General features: G+C 37.9%; 1 protein-coding gene across 2 annotated transcripts in view; it reads left to right on the forward strand.

Moving 5' to 3' along the window:
- Nucleotides 1–1,640: 1,640 nt before the first annotated feature.
- The window catches only part of LOC116701980 (testis-expressed protein 2), a 36,485-nt gene continuing 31,806 nt past the window's right edge, over nucleotides 1,641–6,319 (forward strand). For both annotated transcript variants that reach the window (XM_032536055.1, XM_032536057.1), the window contains exons 1-2: nucleotides 1,641–1,873; nucleotides 2,423–2,515. The gene's annotated coding sequence lies outside the window, so the exon portion shown is untranslated. The remainder of the gene's footprint in view (nucleotides 1,874–2,422; nucleotides 2,516–6,319) is intronic.

Genomic DNA, 6,319 nt, shown 5'->3' on the forward strand with positions numbered 1-6,319 from the left:
TTGTGTGCAGTCATTGAAAATAAGTCATTTTTTATGTTCCTCACAGAAAATGAGCCAAGGCCAACAAGTTTGAGTTAAAAGAAATAATAAATAGCATATTTTTTTTTCTTTTAGCAAACATTGAAAACGGGTCAGACCGGACCACCGTACAAGGGTTAACTGCCATGTGTGACAGAGATATGCGACATTTGTCGTGCAGTTACATTTTGACACACATAAACTTGGATTATGTAACACATGCACTGATTCATGAGCACACAGCATCCATAATAACCTGGTTGATATAGTGGCAGATGAACAGCAGTCACCACTAAAAAACAAACTTATAAACTTTACTTAAAAATAAAGACTGTTGATTGTGGCCATTTAAGCGTAGGCCTACATGGCCTAAAAAATCTAAAAGGTGCAGACTTAAAACAGATTAGACACATACGTTTTTATTGGGTCTTTTGCCTTCATAAGGGTTCTGTCAGTTCATTTGTGTACCACTGAGGGTGAGTTGTGAAAAAAAGGTGTTGGACAGCCGTTGTCCAATGACAATTAGACTTATTCTATTCTATTCTGAAGCCCACAAATCAAGTTTGCTGTAGCCTCAATTTAATGAGAGCAGTTGCAATTCACTAACACGGGGTGGCATCATTGAATGTGTGTATTAATCACTTTTTCTACTGTCTACGAAAGCACACGTGCCTATTTCAATCCCAGGACTGGATGTTAAGTGTAAGAATATATTTAATGTTTTCCTACAGCAGATTGCTCTGAACAGTGTTTTTATTCTGAGGGGTTTAAATCAGCATTTCCTTGCCTATAGACTTATATACATAAGTCATATACATAACAGCTAGTTATCTAGTTTCTGTTGGACGGTTATTTTGCAGGGCAAGATATTGATTAACAATTAACAAAAGGACACACAATATTGCTTAATTATGAGGGCCACACACTGTTTAGTGTTTTTCTTGTTTCCTGCATTGATAAGCCAGCACTGTGCAACGACAATGTAGTACCTTATTTACATGTTATACTCATAGACAGTTATACTTAGTTATAGTTATACCGTAAATATAGGTGTTTTTTATTATTATTTTTTAAAACTTTACAAACATGTTATACAATGTTTAAACAATTCGGCATCATACATCATACAAAGACATTATTCTTTCCATCCAGGGGATATTATAATTTTACTTTAAAAATTAAATATATATATATATATATAAAATGTAAGAAAGTAGTTTAAACACAAACAGCGAAAAGAAAGGATAGAAAACAATAACACAATTATAACATTTATAATACGATATATGATATAATATAATATAATATAATATTATTATATTATATTATATTATATTATATTATATTATATTATATTATATTATATTATATTATATTATATTATATTATAATTCCTTAAAAAACATTCCAGTAGATCAGCTATGTAGATAGTTTTCTTACTATTTATAATTTGCACAGACTCAAAAAAGTTCCGAAATCCACTTCTGAAGTACACCGTATATCTAGTTATAGGCATTCTCTTTAACTTCTGCCTAATCTGCGCTAGGCCTAACAAGCTATTTCGAGAAATCGATTCTCGGCCCCGGACCGAAACAGTTATTATCCCGCCACTCGGTCTCGATTGGTCTGGCCTTGAAAGACTGCTGTGTGTTTTTTTTCGCTTTAAGGAACTGAGCTCAGTTAGTCAGTTGTGTGTGTCAACAGGCTGAGCGAGAAACGAGCTGTCGATATAACTTGGTACGTGGAACTGATAACACACACACATGTTATCGTGTTGGGGAAAAGCCGTAGGACTCGTTTTGGAAGTTCAGCTTTGTTCGGCGTATCCAGACTAAAATGTATTCCCGTGGACACGGTGAGCTATCTTTGACTTGTCTCTTTTTCCGAAACATTCTGCGGGTTTGAGGTGAAGACCTCGGCCAGCAGGGACTTTAAAACTCATTTCGGGACTCAAATTTGTCACCAGCGAAGCTAGCTAGTTTTTCACCTAGTCAATAAAGCTAGTTATATTTCAGCTAGTAAACGAAGGACAACACTGTCAGTTAATGTTGTTGTTAGCTTCTTATATTGCATCACAAGACAAGCTGCTTTCACTAACGTTAGGCGTGTTCAGGTTGCTAGTAGAGCTTGTCACGTTGGTCCATTTACACCACGTTAGCTTGCGTATTAGCCGATATAAGTCCTTCTAACAACACCCATATGTTAGGCTAAATGCTACCAGGAATGCTTTTTATTGTTTGCCATATGGTTAGTCATTATCTGCAAACATTGCACACACAGGTAATCAATGTAACAGCTTACGTACCAAGGAGCAAAAACACTCTCTTTAACTGGCAGTCTTTTTGTTTTTAACCTAAATTTGTAATGATTTAGCATTTCTCTGGCTGATAATGTTTTTTCAAAGAAGCCCCCCTGAGCACGATGGACATGTGAAACTTGACTCTGCAGTAGGAAGATGCAACTCCCAGGCTGGATTGAATGGCACTGAGGATACAAGGTAAGCACTTTGCCAGTAAATTTGAACTGATTATTGATCCGTTTCCTGAGCTCCAAATGACCTTAGTGAGGGCGAAGTCTAGAGAGACTGAGAGAGAGAGGCTGAACAAACATAGCTCAGGAGAAAGAAGATCAGAGTAGGAATTCACAGATACTGTACACAAATAGGAATCATAGGAAACTTTAGGAAAATTAGTCCATATCAAGTGATATGCACATAGATCCTGCAGGAACACAGATATGTGGGATCATGCAAAAAACTTGGGTTTGGCATGGGAATCATAACAAAGAGCAGGTTTGCAGTCTTTGTCAGTCACCTGTAGTGATGCTGGTGCATAAAACATTTGAAAATGTGTTGGGCTGTTTTTACCTTTCAACAAACCTAGCCTGCAGCTTTTAGAAATGCCACAGACGTTCAGGGCCTACAGCTAAAGGCTCTTAAGTATGCATGGTTAAGGTCAATGGCAGCAAGGTGTTCTAAAGGTTTCTTTGCACACATTAACCTCATGGTACAGTCTATGTAATGCTATGCAAGGTTTCTATGCATAATGACCTCCTCCCCGTTTCACTAGTTTACTACTGACACTGGTTGCTCTCTCTGTTTTGTCATGTAGCTGCAGTAAACCATGTTCTTCTTTAAGATCAACAACAAGATTAACCAAGTTTGTTGCCATTTTGATTGTTGAATAAGGCCTAAGGGCCGAAACGGTGAAGGTAAAACACTACCTGGATTCAGCGTTTTTCTTCTCCCATTAGAGTTGCTCAGTGCCGCATAAAGTCAAAAAAGTTACAATCTCGCGTATAAAATTACCCAGATAGTCAGCTCCTCCGCACTAAAGGACCCATAGAGCAGGCGCGCTAGAGACCTCTGATTGCAAAGCCATATAATTCCAGTTTAGCACTCCACTAGTCTCACATTACCAGACCGTCCTCCGCAGCGCCAACGTCTGGCTAGTCCACACACCATTCCGGGATGGGAGAAAAAAAACGTGCTCTGGTTTATTGGCATTTCTTTAAACCAATCACAATCATCTTGAGCGCTGCTAAGTGCTGGACGGAGCCACGATGACGCAGCAAAATCTCATGACTGACACTGAAGTTGTAGTTCCGCTGTTTGGCCGCTATGTTAAATTGGCTTTAAAGCCTGGTGCACTTCCCAGGGGCCTGGCCGAAATGTCATTTTAATAAAAGAAAAATTCCTATGGAGCCAGAGTGCGCAACATTTTTTATTTCTTACTTTAAAGTCTACTCCCGGTGGTCAGCACCTTAACACAAGCCTTAGTGTGCGTTCCATTTCTATTTTACTTTTTGTAACGGAATTTCAACATGTCACATAAATGTTGCAAGTTTTAGTGTTTTTGACTCGTAACAGACTTTGATATCTTGGGGCCAAAGTCATGTAATGATTTAATGATTACAATATCTGCTGAAGGGATCTGCACAAACATACCTACAGGCCATGGCCTAGCCACACACACCAGAACACGCATTTCTTTTTGGTGCCGTTCCATTTCTAAATTGCCTTTGTCTCTCCTTATCCTTGTTTTAATTAATCACAGGATCATTTACAGGTCTCAGATATATTGCTTCACTGTTTTGGCACTGACTCTGATCATTGCACTCCTACAGTCTTCTCGTTATAATCTTACAGTAGTCTTCCCTTCCTTCCTTAGGCTTATGGTCGATTGTAAAGTCTCGCTTGGTTCAGTGAACAGCTGCTGTGTTGTCAAAGATTCATTGTTAATTTTCACAATTGCATTAACATGAGTTATTAGACCTGCTAGATTGACACTAACACAAAACCTTCATAACCTGTGTCCGAGCAACTACTCTCAAAGCCTTTTATACAGGGTTGTTAAGGCCCAGATGCTGGGACTATCAGGGAGAAGAGACTTTAGACACTACATCATTCACTTTGTTTTTGGAGAAGCATTTAGATTCTGCAGTGAATTGTTGCTAAAAGTTAAATAACATTGCAGTCTAGTTGGTACCATATTAGCTGTAATATATAATTTTTTTATCATGTTAGTTTTCTACTAATATACATTGAAACAACTGATTCCATGCACGATTTAATTATATACTGACACACTTTGATAAAGAGGTCCTTGTTTTGCGCCTGATATCAAAAGTTCAATCCTATGTAAAACATAAAAGGAATATGTGTTACGTTGGAATATGTGATTTAGAACATATGCCATTGTTGCACATGTCTGTGTACATCCAAACTACATATCTGGAATGTGTTTTTGTGGTTCAGAAACATGGCAGTGTTCGATCCACAAAGAGAATTTAATCTTAGATGAGGATACAGTCAGCTGACTTGGCAATGTCTGAATGGGAAAAATGAAGCTGTCTAATGGGTATGTGACAGAAAATATGGTCGAAAACCGTGTGCAAGGTGAGAACTGGAAGTAAACAAAACAGAAGGGGATGAGGCTAAGTTAAAAGATAAAACTTGAGTTTATTATGTTCTTGTCACACATTCCAGGAGCTGCCAGCCTATAAATAAGTATATATTTTGGGGCTTTTATTGACAGGAAAGGGGTGAGAGAGGGTGGGACATGCCCGCGGTCACTGCCAAGGACTCTACGGGGTGAGCTAGAGGTCACCCCAAGTAAAATATGAACAGATTAAAAATAATTGTCTGTGTATCCAAATCCCTAATATTAAAGATTCTTTATTGTCATTGTATGAATCAATCAGTGCAGCAGCAGTAAATAACTGATAAAGATTAAAATAAAAAGATTAAAAAAAGGCATTACACATAGTACTCATATGAGCATTTGCAGAGTTTTTTTTTTGTTTGTTTGTTTTGTTAACGTTTTATTGTGTTTCATGATTTCATTACTTAAAAAAAAAAAAAAAAAAAAAAAATATTGTTTATAAAATATAAAATGATGCAAGGTTATTCTTTACCTTACATCTGTCACAGCTGAGTCTGAACCAGTACACCGTGGGACCTTAGAGAGAGAGAGGTGTCAGTTTTTTTTCTTTAGAGAAAGGAAAAACAAAAACATTCTCACAGCTGTGAGAGACAGAAGGAGGTTTATGGTTTGAGCAGCAGGTGCAGTGACCTTTCACCAGAGTTATTTATTTTTTTTATTTTTTGCCTGTGTGTCCTACTCGTCTTTGACGCTGAGCCCCGCTGCCTATTCTCTGTGTAGGGACTGGCCTACACCCCTGACTGACAGTACACCTGCTCAGAGCTTTGATTCACATTGTGACCTTCCAATTTCACACCAGGGCTATTTTTAGAAAACTGAAATGTTCTTATTTTGGTCAAAACATTGACCAGCTGACATGTGCAATATGTTTATTATTACGCCTCTCTTGAGGCCAGCTAACGTTGCATTAACATGACAATTGAACTACCTTGTTCTTACAGTAGAATCACACCTTACCTGAAATTGATCTCTTCCTTTGACAATGGCCCGTCACAAACAATTCAGGGGTGATAAGTGCCTTGCTTTAGGGTTAAATGCTCTGCTTATTCAACCATCTTGTCATGTTGCCTTAGACAACTTTTCTATAGAGAGAGTAGTTTGATGAAGACTAAGAGAATTCATCCTAGGTCGGCACGATTCGGGGAAAAATGTGACTCATGATGTTTTTGCTTCGAATTGATATCACGATTCCCTGCTGCAATTTCTTTGACCATGACATAACAAATTGGCAGTACCAAACAGATTCTTTTTTTTTTTTTGTTGGCCCCTGTAGCACATTGCGTATCACCACAAGCCTGTAAACAGAGGCTTTAATGAAGAGAAGGGAGAGCTTCAAAACCTATTTTATACAGTCTGTT

This window comes from Etheostoma spectabile, chromosome 2 (assembly GCF_008692095.1).
Source record: "Etheostoma spectabile isolate EspeVRDwgs_2016 chromosome 2, UIUC_Espe_1.0, whole genome shotgun sequence".
NCBI classification, from domain to species: Eukaryota; Metazoa; Chordata; class Actinopteri; order Perciformes; family Percidae; genus Etheostoma; species Etheostoma spectabile.